This window comes from Ambystoma mexicanum, chromosome 4q (assembly GCF_040938575.1).
Source record: "Ambystoma mexicanum isolate Mex_15411 chromosome 4q, UKY_AmexF1_1, whole genome shotgun sequence".
Classification (NCBI taxonomy): domain Eukaryota; kingdom Metazoa; phylum Chordata; class Amphibia; order Caudata; family Ambystomatidae; genus Ambystoma; species Ambystoma mexicanum.
Genome location: NC_090928.1, coordinates 1,284,155,698 through 1,284,168,740, shown reverse-complemented (window position 1 = coordinate 1,284,168,740; position 13,043 = coordinate 1,284,155,698).

The window sequence follows — 13,043 nt, the reverse complement described above, 5'->3', positions numbered from 1 at the left end:
TCCCATTAGACGAGAGGACCTTTCTCCCTCTGCAGGTCAGTGGGAATTTTCTCTAATGGAAAATAGCTGCTTCAGTGTGAATGGGCTAGTTCCCATTAAACGAGAGGACCTTTCTTCCTCTGCAGGTCAGAGGGCCGTTTCTCTAATGGGAAATAGCTGCTTCAGTGTGAATGGGCTAGTTCCCATTAGACAAGAGGACTTTTCTGCCTCTGCAGGTCAGACGGCCGTTTCTCTAATGGGAAATGACTGCTTCAGTGTGAGTGGGCTAGTTCCCCTTAGACGAGAGGACCTTTCTGCCTCTGCAGGTCAGAGGGCCGTTTCTCTAATGGGAAATAGCTGCTTCAGTGTGAGTGGGCTAGTTCCCATTAGACGAGAGGACCTTTCCGCCTCTGCAGGTCAGAGGGCTGTTTCTCTAATGGGAAATAGCTGCTTCAGTGTGAATGGGCTAGTTCCCATTAGACAAGAGGACCTTTCTGCCTCTGCAGGTCAGACGGGCGTTTCTCTAATGGGAAATAGCTGCTTCAGTGTGAGTGGGCTAGTTCCCATTAGACGAGAGGATCTTTTTGCCTCTGCAGGTCAGAGGGCCGTTTCTCTAATGGGAAATAGCTGCTTCAGTGTGAGCGGGCTAGTTCCTATCAGACGAAAGGACCGTTCTGCTTCTGCAGGTCAGAGGGCCGTTTCTCTAATGGGAAATAGCTGCTTCAGTGTGAGCGGGCTAGTTTCCATTAGACGAAAGGATCGTTCTGCCTCTGCAGGTCGGAGGGCCGTTTCTCTAATGGGAAATAGCTGCGTCAGTGTGAATGGGCTAGTTCCCATTAGACGAGAGGACCTTTCTGCCTTTCCAGGTCAGAGGGCCGTTTCTCTAATGGGAAATAGCTGCTTCAGTGTGAGTGGGCTAGTTCCCATTAGACGAGAGGACTTTTCTGCCTCTGCAGGTCAGGGGGCCGTTTCTCTAATGGGAAATAGCTGCTTCAGTTTGAGTGGGCTAGTTCCAATTAGACGAGAGGACCTTCCTGCCTCTGCAGGTCAGAGGGTCGTTTCTCTAATGGGAAATGGCTGCTTCAGTGTGAACGGACGAGTTCCCATTAGACGAGAGGACTTTTCTGCCTCTGCAGGTCAGACGGCCGTTTCTCTAATGGGAAATGACTGCTTCAGTGTAAGTGGGCTAGTTCCCATTAGACGAGAGGACTTTTCTGCCTCTGCAGGTCAGACGGCCGTTTCTCTAATGGGAAATGGCTACTTCAGTGTGAGTGGGCTAGTTCCCCTTAGACGAGAGGACCTTTCTGCCTCTGCAGGTCTGAGGGCCGTTTCTCTAATGGGAAATAGCTGCTTCAGTGTGAGTGGGCTAGTTCCCCTTAGACGAGAGGACCTTTCTGCCTCTGCAGGTCAGAGGGCCGTTTCTCTAATGGGAAATAGCTGCTTCAGTGTGAGTGGGCTAGTTCCCATTAGACGAGAGGACCTTTCTGCCTCTGCAGGTCAGAGGGTCGTGGTCTGAGGGCCGTTTCTCTAATGGGAAATAGCTGCTTCAGTGTGAGTGGGCTAGTTCCCATTAAACGAGAGGACCTTTCTGCCTATGCAGGTCGGACGGCCGTTTCTCTAATGGGAAATGGCTGCTTCAGTGTGAGTGGGCTAGTTCCCCTAAACGAGAGGACCTTACTGCCTTTGCAGGTCGGAGGGCCGTTTCTCTAATGGGAAATAGCTGCTTCAGTGTGAGTGGGATAGTTCCCATTAGACGTGAGGACCTTTCTGCCTCTGCAGGTCGGAGGGCCGTTTCGCTAATGGGAAAAAGCTGCTTCAGTGTGAGTGGGCTAGTTACCATTAGACGAAAGGACCTTTTTGCCTCTGCAGGTCAGAGGGCCGTTTCTCTAATGGGAAATAGCTGCTTCAGTGTGAGTGGGCTAGTTCTCATTAGATGAGAGGACCTTTCTGCCTCTGCAGGTCGGAGGGCCGTTTCTCTAATGGGAAATAGCTGCTTCAGTGTGAGTGGGCTAGTTCCCATTAGACGAGAGGACCTTTCTGTCTCTGCAGGTCGCAGGGCCGTTTCTCTAATGGGAAATAGCTGCTTCAGTGTGAGTGGGATAGTTCCCATTAGACGAGAGGACCTTTCTGCCTCTGCAGGTCAGAGGGTCGTTTCTCTAATGTGAAATAGTTGCTTCAGTGTGAGTGGGCTAGTTCCCATTAGACGAGAGGACCTTTCTGCCTCTGCAGGTCAGAGGGCCGTATCTCTAATGGGAAATAGCTGCTTCAGTGTGAATGGGCTAGTTCCCATTAGACGAGAGGACCTTTCTGCCTCTGCAGGTCAGACGGCCGTTTCTCTAATGGGAAATAGCTGCTTCAGTGTGAGTGGGCTAGTTCCCATTAGACGAGAGGACCTTTCTGCCTCTGCAGGTCAGAGGGCCGTTTCTCTAATGGGAAATAGCTGCTTCAGTGTGACTGGGCTAGTTCCCATTCGGCGAGAGGACCTTTCTGCCTCTGCAGGTCAGAGTGCCGTTTCTCTAATGGGAAATAGCTGCTTCAGTGTGAGTGGGCTAGATCCCATTAGACAAGATGACCTTTCTGCCTCTGCAGGTCATAGGGCCGTTTCTCTAATGGGAAATAGCTGCTTCAGTGCGAATGGGCTAGTTCCCATTAGACGAGAGGTCCTTTCTGCCTTTGCAGGTCGGATGGCCGTTTCTCTAATGGGAAATAGCTGCTTCAGTGTGAGTGGGCTAGTTCCCATTAGACGAGAGGACCTTTCTGCCTCTGCAGGTCGAAGGGCCGTTTCTCTAATGGGAAATAGCTGCTTCAGTGTGAGTGGGCTAGTTCCCATTAAACGAAAGGACCTTTCTGCCTCTGCAGGTCAGAGGGCCGTTTCTCTAATGGGAAATAGCTGCTTCAGTGTGAGTGGGCTAGTTCCCATTAGACGAGAGGACCTTTCTGCCTCTGCAGGTCAGAGGGCCGTTTCTCTAATGGGAAATAGCTGCTTCAGTGTGAGTGGGCTAGTTCCCATTAGATGAGAGGACCTTTCTGCCTCTGAATGTCGGAGGGACGTTTCTCTAATGGGAAATAGCTGCTTCAGTGTGAGTGGAGAGTTCCCATTAGGTGAGATGACCTTTCTGCCTCTGCAGGTCGGAGGGCCGTTTCTCTAATGGAAAATAGCTGCTTCAGTGTGAATGGGCTAGTTCCCATTAGGCGAGAGGACCTTTCTGCCTCTGCGGGTTGGAGGGCCGTTTCTCTAATGGGAAATAGCTGCTTCAGTGTGAATGGGCTAGTTCCCATTAGACGAGAGGACCTTTCTGCCTCTGCAGGTCGGAGGGCCGTTTCTCTAAAAGGAAATAGCTGTTTCAGTGTGAGTGGGCTAGTTCCCATTAGACGAAAGGACCTTTCTGCCTCTGCAGGTCGGAGGGCCGTTTCTCTAATGCGAAATAGCTGCTTCAGTGGGAGTGGCCTAGTTCCCATTAGACGAGAGGACCTTTCTGCCTCTGCAGGTCAGAGGGCCGTTTCTCTAATGGGAAATAGCTGCTTCAGTGTGAATGGGCTAGTTCCCATTAGACGAGAGGACCTTTCTGCATCTGCAGGTCAGACGGCCGTTTCTCTAATGGGAAATAGCTGCTTCAGTGTCAGTGGGCTAGTTCCCATTAGACGAGGGGACCTTTCTGCCTCTGCAGGTTGGAGGGCCGTTTCTCTAATGGGAAATAGCTGCTTCAGTGTGACTGGGCTAGTTCCCATTCGGTGAGAGGACCTTTCTGCCTCTGCAGGTCAGAGGGCCGTTTCTCTAATGGGAAATAGCTGCTTCAGAGTGAGTGGGCTAGATCCCCTTAGACGAGATGACCTTTCTGCCTCTTCAGGTCATAGGGCCGTTTCTCTAATGGGTAATAGCTGCTTCAGTGCGAATGGGCTAGTTCCCATTAGACGAGAGGTCCTTTCTGCCTCTGCAGGTCGGAAGGCCGTTTCTCTAATGGGAAATAGCTGCTTCAGTGCGAGCGGGCTAGTTCCCATTAGACGAGGGGACCTTTCTGCCTCTGCAGGTCGGAGGGCCGTTTCTCTAATGGGAAATAGCTGCTTCAGTGTGAGTGGGCTAGTTCCCATTAGACGAGAGGACCTTTCTGCCTCTGCAGGTCAGAGGGCCGTTTCTCTAATGGGAAATAGCTGCTTCAGTGTGAGTGGGCTAGTTCCCATTAGATGAGAGGACCTTTCTGCCTCTGAATGTAGGAGGGACGTTTTTCTAATGGGAAATAGCTGCTTCAGTGTGAGTGGAGAGTTCCCATTAGGTGAGAGGACCTTTCTGCCTCTGCAGGTCTGAGGGCCGTTTCTCTAATGGGAAATAGCTGCTTTAGTGTGAATGGGCTAGTTCCCATTAGGCGAGAGGACTTTTCTGTCTCTGCGGGTCGGAGGGCCGTTTCTCTAATGGGAAATAGCTGCTTCAGAGTGAGTGGGCTAGTTCCCATTCGGTGAGAGGACCTTTCTGCCTCTGCAGGTCAGAGGGCCGTTTCTCTAATGGGAAATAGCTGCTTCAGAGTGAGTGGGCTAGATCCCCTTAGACGAGATGACCTTTCTGCCTCTGCAGGTCATAGGGCCGTTTCTCTAATGGGAAATAGCTGCTTCAGTGCGAATGGGCTAGTTCCCATTAGACGAGAGGTCCTTTCTGCCTCTGCAGGTCGGAAGGCCGTTTCTCTAATGGGAAATAGCTGCTTCAGTGCGAGCGGGCTAGTTCCCATTAGACGAGGGGACCTTTCTGCCTCTGCAGGTCGGAGGGCCGTTTCTCTAATGGGAAATAGCTGCTTCAGTGTGAGTGGGCTAGTTCCCATTAGACGAGAGGACCTTTCTGCCTCTGCAGGTCAGAGGGCCGTTTCTCTAATGGGAAATAGCTGCTTCAGTGTGAGTGGGCTAGTTCCCATTAGATGAGAGGACCTTTCTGCCTCTGAATGTAGGAGGGACGTTTTTCTAATGGGAAATAGCTGCTTCAGTGTGAGTGGAGAGTTCCCATTAGGTGAGAGGACCTTTCTGCCTCTGCAGGTCTGAGGGCCGTTTCTCTAATGGGAAATAGCTGCTTTAGTGTGAATGGGCTGGTTCCCATTAGGCGAGAGGACTTTTCTGTCTCTGCGGGTCGGAGGGCCGTTTCTCTAATGGGAAATAGCTGCTTCAGTGTGAATGGGCTAGTTCCCATTAGACGAGAGGACCTTTCTGCCTCTGCAGGTCGGAGGGCCGTTTCTCTAATGGGAAATAGCTGCTTCAGTGTGAGTGGGCTAGTTCCCATTAGACGAAAGGACCTTTCTGCCTCTGCAGGTCGGAGGGCCGTTTCTCTTATGCGAAATAGCTGCTTCAGTGGGAGTGGCCTAGTTCCCATTAGACGAGAGGACCTTTCTGCCTCTGCAGGTCAGAGGGTCATTTCTCTAATGTGAAATAGCTGCTTCAGTGCGAGCGGGCTAGTTCCCATTAGACGAGGGGACCTTTCTGCCTCTGCAGGTCGGAGGGCCGTTTCTCTAATGGGAAATAGCTGCTTCAGTTTGAGCGGGCTAGTTCCCATTAGACGAGAGGACCTTTCTGCATCTGCAGGTCAGAGGCCCGTTTCTCTAATGGAAAATAGCTGTTTCAGTGTGAATGGGCTAGTTCCCATTAGACGAGAGGACCTTTCTGCCTCTGCAGGTCATACAGCCTTTTCTCTAATGGGAAATAACTGCTTCAGTGTGAGTGGGCTAGTTCCCATTAGACGAGTGGACCTTTCTGCCTCTGCAGGTCGGAGGGCCATTTCTCTAATGGGAAATAGCTGCTTCAGTGTGAATGGGCTAGTTCCCATTAGGCGAGAGGACCTTTCTGTCTCTGCAGGTCAGAGGGCCGTTTCTCTAATGGGAAATAGCTGCTTCAGTGTGAATGGGCTAGTTCCCATTAGACGAGAGGACCTTTCTGCCTCTGCAGGTCAGAGGGCCGTTTCTCTAATGGGAAATAGCTGCTTCAGTGTTTGTGGGCTAGTTCCCATTAGACGAAAGGACCGTTCTGCCTCTGCAGGTTGGAGGCCCATTTCTCTAATGGGAAATAGCTGCTTCAGTGTGAATGGACTAGTTCCCATTAGACGAGAGGACCTTTCTGCCTTTCCAGGTCGGAGGGCCCTTTCTCTAATGGGAAATAGCTGCTTCAGTGTGAGTGGGCTAGTTCCAATGAGACGAGAGGATCTTTCTGCCACTGCAGGTCCGAGGGCCGTTTCTCTAATGTGAAATAGCTGCTTCAGTGTGAGTGGGCTAGTTCCCATTAGACAAGAGGACCTTTCTGCCTCTGCAGGTCGGAGGGCCGTTTCTCTAATGGGAAATAGCTGCTTCAGTGTGAGTGGGCTAGTTCCCATTAGACGAAAGGACCTTTCTGCCTCTGCAGGTCGGAGGGCCGTTTCTCTAATGCGAAATAGCTGCTTCAGTGGGAGTGGCCTAGTTCCCATTAGACGAGAGGACCTTTCTGCCTCTGCAGGTCAGAGGGTCGTTTCTCTAATGTGAAATAGCTGCTTCAGTGCGAGCGGGCTAGTTCCCATTAGACGAGGGGACCTTTCTGCCTCTGCAGGTCGGAGGGCCGTTTCTCTAATGGGAAATAGCTGCTTCAGTTTGAGCGGGCTAGTTCCCATTAGACGAGAGGACCTTTCTGCCTCTGCAGGTCATACAGCCTTTTCTCTAATGGGAAATAACTGCTTCAGTGTGAGTGGGCTAGTTCCCATTAGACGAGTGGACCTTTCTGCCTCTGCAGGTCGGAGGGCCATTTCTCTAATGGGAAATATCTGCTTCAGTGTGAATGGGCTAGTTCCCATTAGGCGAGAGGACCTTTCTGTCTCTGCAGGTCAGAGGGCCGTTTCTCTAATGGGAAATAGCTGCTTCAGTGTGAATGGGCTAGTTCCCATTAGACGAGAGGACCTTTCTGCCTTTCCAGGTCGGAGGGCCCTTTCTCTAATGGGAAATAGCTGCTTCAGTGTGAGTGGGCTAGTTCCAATGAGACGAGAGGATCTTTCTGCCTCTGCAGGTCAGAGGGCCGTTTCTCTAATGTGAAATAGCTGCTTCAGTGTGAGTGGGCTAGTTCCCATTAGACAAGAGGACCTTTCTGCCTCTGCAGGTCAGAGGGCCGTTTCTCTAATGGGAAATAGCTGCTTCAGTGTGAATGGGCTAGTTCTCATTAGACGAGAGGACTTTTCTGCCTCTGCAGGTCAGAGGGCCATTTCTCTAATGGGAAATAGCTTCTTCAGTGTGAATGGGCTAGTTCCCATTAGACGAGAGGATCTTTCTGCCTCTGCAGGTCAGATGGCCGTTTCTCTAATTGGAAATAGCTTCTTCAGTGTGAATGGGCTAGTTCCCATTAGACGAGAGGACATTTCTGCCTCTGCAGGTAAAGGGCCGTTTCTATAATGGGAAATAGCTGCTTCAGTGTGAGTGGGCTAGTTCCCATTAGACGAGGGGACCTTTTTGCCTATGCAGGTCAGAGGGACGTTGCTCTAATGGGAAATAGCTGCTTCAGTTTGAGCGGGCTAGTTCCCATTAGACAAGAGGACCTTTCTGCATCTGCAGGCCGGAGGGCCGTTTCTCTAATTGGAAATAGCTGCTTCAGTTTGAGCTGGCTAGGTCCCATTAGACGAGAGGACCTTTCTGCCTCTGCAGGTCGGAGGGCAGTTTCTCTAATGGGAAATAGCTGCTTCAGTGTGAGTGGGCTAGTTCTCATCAGATGAAAGGACCGTTCTGCTTCTGCAGGTCAGAGGGCCGTTTCTCTAATGGGAAAGAGCTGCTTCAGTGTGAGTGGGCTAGTTTCCATTAGACGAAAGGATCGTTCTGCCTCTGCAGGTCGGAGGGCCGTTTCTCTAATGGGAACTAGCTGCTTCAGTGTGAATGGGCTAGTTCCCATTAGACGAGAGGACCTTTCTGCCTTTCCAGGTCGGAGGGCCGTTTCTCTAATGGGAAATAGCTGCTTCAGTGTGAGTGGGCTAGTTCCCATTAGACTTGAGGACCTTTCTGCCTCTGCAGGTCAGAGGGCCGTTTCTCTAATGGGAAATAGCTGCTTCAATGTGAGTGGGCTAGTTCCCATTAGACGAGAGGACTTTTCTGCCTCTGCAGGTCAGAAGGCCGTTTCTCTAATGGAAAATAGCTGCTTCAGTTTGAGTGGGCTAGTTCCAATTAGACGAGAGGACCTTTCTGCCTCTGCAGGTCAGAGGGCCGTTTCTCTAATGGGAAATGGCTGCTTCAGTGTGAATGGACTAGTTCCCATTAGACGAGAGGACTTTTCTGCCTCTGCAGGTCAGACGGCCGTTTCTCTAATGGGAAATGGCTGCTTCAGTGCGAGTGGGCTAGTTCCCATTAGACGAGAGTACTTTTCTGCCTCTGCAGGTCAGACGGCCGTTTCTCTAATGGGAAATGGCTGCTTCAGTGTGAGTGGGCTAGTTCCCATTAGACGAGAGGACGTTTCTGCCTCTGCAAGACAGACGGCCGTTTCTCTAATGGGAAATGGCTGCTTCAGTGTGAGTGGGCTAGTTCCCCTTAGACGAGAGGACCTTTCTGCCTCTGCAGGTCGGAGGGCCGTTTCTCTAATGGGAAATAGCTGCTTCAGTGTGAGTGGGCTAGTTCCCATTAGACGAGAGGACCTTTCTGTCTCTGCATGTCGGAGGGCCGATTCTCTAATGGGAAATAGCTGCTTCAGTGTGAGTGGAGAGTTCCCATTAGACGAGAGGACCTTTCTGCCTCTGCAGGTCGGAGGGCCGTTTCTCTAATGGGAAATAGCTGCTTCAGTGTGAATGGGCTAGTTCCCATTAGGCGAGAGGACCTTTCTGCCTCTGCAGGTCGGAGGGCCGTTTCTCTAATGGGATATAGCTGCTTCAGTGTGAATGGGCTAGTTCCCATTAGACGAGAGGACCTTTCTGCCTCTGCAGGTCGGAGGGCCGTTTCTCTAATGGGAAATAGCTGCTTCAGTGCGAGTGGGCTAGTTCCCATTAGACGAGAGGACCTTTCTGCCTCTGCATGTCGGATGGCCGTTTCTCTAATGGGAAATAGCTTCTTCAGTGTGAGTGGGCTAGTTCCCATTAGACGAGAGGACCTTTCTGCCTCTGCAGGTCAGAGGGCCGATCTCTAATGGGAAATAGCTGCTTCAGTGTGAGCGGGCTAGTTCCCATTAGACGAGGGGACCTTTCTGCTCTGCAGGTCGGAGGGCCGTTTCTCGAATGGGAAATAGCTGCTTCAATTTGAGCGGGCTAGTTCCCATTAGACGAGAGGACCTTTCTGCTGCTGCAGGTCGGAGGGCCGTTTCTCTAATGGGAAATATCTGCTTCAGTGTGAATGGGCTAGTTCCCATTAGACGAGAGGACCTTTCTCCCTCTGCAGGTCAGTGGGAATTTTCTCTAATGGAAAATAGCTGCTTCAGTGTGAATGGGCTAGTTCCCATTAAACGAGAGGACCTTTCTTCCTCTGCAGGTCAGAGGGCCGTTTCTCTAATGGGAAATAGCTGCTTCAGTGTGAATGGGCTAGTTCCCATTAGACGAGAGGACTTTTCTGCCTCTGCAGGTCAGACGGCCGTTTCTCTAATGGGAAATGACTGCTTCAGTGTGAGTGGGCTAGTTCCCCTTAGACGAGAGGACCTTTCTGCCTCTGCAGGTCAGAGGGCCGTTTCTCTAATGGGAAATAGCTGCTTCAGTGTGAGTGGGCTAGTTCCCATTAGACGAGAGGACCTTTCCGCCTCTGCAGGTCAGAGGGCCGTTTCTCTAATGGGAAATAGCTGCTTCAGTGTGAATGGGCTAGTTCCCATTAGACGAGAGGACCTTTCTGCCTCTGCAGGTCAGACGGCCGTTTCTCTAATGGGAAATAGCTGCTTCAGTGTGAGTGGGCTAGTTCCCATTAGACGAGAGGACCTTTTTGCCTCTGCAGGTCAGAGGGCCGTTTCTCTAATGGGAAATAGCTGCTTCAGTGTGAGCGGGCTAGTTCCTATCAGACGAAAGGACCGTTCTGCTTCTGCAGGTCAGAGGGCCGTTTCTCTAATGGGAAATAGCTGCTTCAGTGTGAGCGGGCTAGTTTCCATTAGACGAAAGGATCGTTCTGCCTCTGCAGGTCGGAGGGCCGTTTCTCGAATGGGAAATAGCTGCTTCAGTGTGAATGGGCTAGTTCCCATTAGACGAGAGGACCTTTCTGCCTTTCCAGGTCGGAGGGCCGTTTCTCTAATGGGAAATAGCTGCTTCAGTGTGAGTGGACTAGTTCCCATTAGACGAGAGGACTTTTCTGCTCTGCAGGTCAGGGGGCCGTTTCTCTAATGGGAAATAGCTGCTTCAGTTTGAGTGGGCTAGTTCCAATTAGACGAGAGGACCTTCCTGCCTCTGCAGGTCAGAGGGTCGTTTCTCTAATGGGAAATGGCTGCTTCAGTGTGAACGGACGAGTTCCCATTAGACGAGAGGACTTTTCTGCCTCTGCAGGTCAGACGGCCGTTTCTCTAATGGGAAATGACTGCTTCAGTGAAAGTGGGCTAGTTCCCATTAGACGAGAGGACTTTTCTGCCTGTGCAGGTCAGACGGCCGTTTCTCTAATGGGAAATGGCTACTTCAGTGTGAGTGGGCTAGTTCCCCTTAGACGAGAGGACCTTTCTGCCTCTGCAGGTCTGAGGGCCGTTTCTCTAATGGGAAATAGCTGCTTCAGTGTGAGTGGGCTAGTTCCCCTTAGACGAGAGGACCTTTCTGCCTCTGCAGGTCAGAGGGCCGTTTCTCTAATGGGAAATAGCTGCTTCAGTGTGAGTGGGCTAGTTCCCATTAGACGAGAGGACTTTTCTGCCTCTGCAGGTCAGAGGGTCGTGGTCTGAGGGCCGTTTCTCTAATGGGAAATAGCTGCTTCAGTGTGAGTGGGCTAGTTCCCATTAAACGAGAGGACCTTTCTGCCTATGCAGGTCGGACGGCCGTTTCTCTAATGGGAAATGGCTGCTTCAGTGTGAGTGGGCTAGTTCCCCTTAGACGAGAGGACCTTACTGCCTTTGCACGTCGGAGGGCCGTTTCTCTAATGGGAAATAGCTGCTTCAGTGTGAGTGGGATAGTTCCCATTAGACGTGAGGACCTTTCTGCCTCTGCAGGTCGGAGAGGCGTTTCGCTAATGGGAAAAAGCTGCTTCAGTGTGAGTGGGCTAGTTACCATTAGACGAAAGGACCTTTTTGCCTCTGCAGGTCAGAGGGCCGTTTCTCTAATGGGAAATAGCTGCTTCAGTGTGAGTGGGCTAGTTCTCCTTAGACGAGAGGACCTTTCTGCCTCTGCAGGTCGGAGGGCCGTTTCTCTAATGGGAAATAGCTGCTTCAGTGTGAGTGGGCTAGTTCCCATTAGACGAGAGGACCTTTCTGTCTCTGCAGGTCGGAGGGCCGTTTCTCTAATGGGAAATAGCTGCTTCAGTGTGAGTGGGCTAGTTCCCATTAGACGAGAGGACCTTTCTGTCTCTGCAGGTCGCAGGGCCGTTTCTCTAATGGGAAATAGCTGCTTCAGTGTGAGTGGGCTAGTTCCCATTAGACAAGAGGACCTTTCTGCCTCTGCAGGTCAGAGGGCCGATCTCTAATGGGAAATAGCTGCTTCAGTGTGAGCGGGCTAGTTCCCATTAGACGAGGGGACCTTTCTTCCTCTGCAGGTCGGAGGGCCGTTTCTCGAATGGGAAATAGCTGCTTCAGTTTGAGCGGGCTAGTTCCCATTAGAAGAGAGGACCTTTCTGCATCTGCAGGTCGGAGGGCCGTTTCTCTAATGGGAAATAGCTGCTTCAGTGTGAGTGGGCTAGTTCCCATTAGACGAAAGGACCGTTCTGCCTCTGCAGGTCAGAGGGCGGTTTCTCTAATGGGAAATAGCTGCTTCAGTGTGAGTGGGCTAGTTCCCATTAGACGAGAGGACCTTTCTGCCTCTGCAGGTCAGAGGGTCGTTTCTCTAATGTGAAATAGCTGCTTCAGTGTGAGCGGGCTAGTTCCCATTAGACGAGAGGACCTTTCTGCCTCTGCAGGTCAGAGGGCCGTTTCTCTAATGGGAAATAGCTGCTTCAGTGTGAATGGGCTAGTTCCCATTAGACGAGAGGACCTTTCTGCCTCTGCAGGTCAGACGGCCGTTTCTCTAATGGGAAATAGCTGCTTCAGTGTGAGTGGGCTAGTTCCCATTAGACGAGAGGACCTTTCTGCCTCTGCAGGTCAGAGGGCCGTTTCTCTAATGGGAAATAGCTGCTTCAGTGTGACTGGGCTAGTTCCTATTCGGCGAGAGGACCTTTCTGCCTCTGCAGGTCAGAGTGCCGTTTCTCTAATGGGAAATAGCTGCTTCAGTGTGAGTGGGCTAGATCCCATTCGACGAGATGACCTTTCTGCCTCTGCAGGTCATAGGGCTGTTTCTCTAATGGGAAATAGCTGCTTCAGTGCGAATGGGCTAGTTCCCATTAGACGAGAGGTCCTTTCTGCCTTTGCAGGTCGGATGGCCGTTTCTCTAATGGGAAATAGCTGCTTCAGTGCGAGTGGGCTAGTTCCCATTAGACAAGAGGACCTTTCTGCCTCTGCAGGTCGGAGGGCCGTTTCTCTAATGGGAAATAGCTGCTTCAGTGTGAGTGGGCTAGTTCCCATTAGACGAAAGGACCTTTCTGCCTCTGCAGGTCAGAGGGCCGTTTCTCTAATGGGAAATAGCTGCTTCAGTGTGAGTGGGCTAGTTCCCATTAGACGAGAGGACCTTTCTGCCTCTGCAGGTCAGAGAGCCGTTTCTCTAATGGGAAATAGCTGCTTCAGTGTGAGTGGGCTAGTTCCCATTAGATGAGAGGACCTTTCTGCCTCTGAATGTCAGAGGGACGTTTCTCTAATGGGAAATAGCTGCTTCAGTGTGAGTGGAAAGTTCCCATTAGGTGAGATGACCTTTCTGCCTCTGCGGGTTGGAGGGCCGTTTCTCTAATGCGAAATAGCTGCTTCAGTGGGAGTGGCCTAGTTCCCATTAGACGAGAGGACCTTTCTGCCTCTGCAGGTCAGAGGGCCTTTTCTCTAATGGGAAATAGCTGCTTCAGTGTGAATGGGCTAGTTCCCATTAGACGAGAGGACCTTTCTGCATCTGCAGGTCAGACGGTCGTTTCTCTAATGGGAAATAG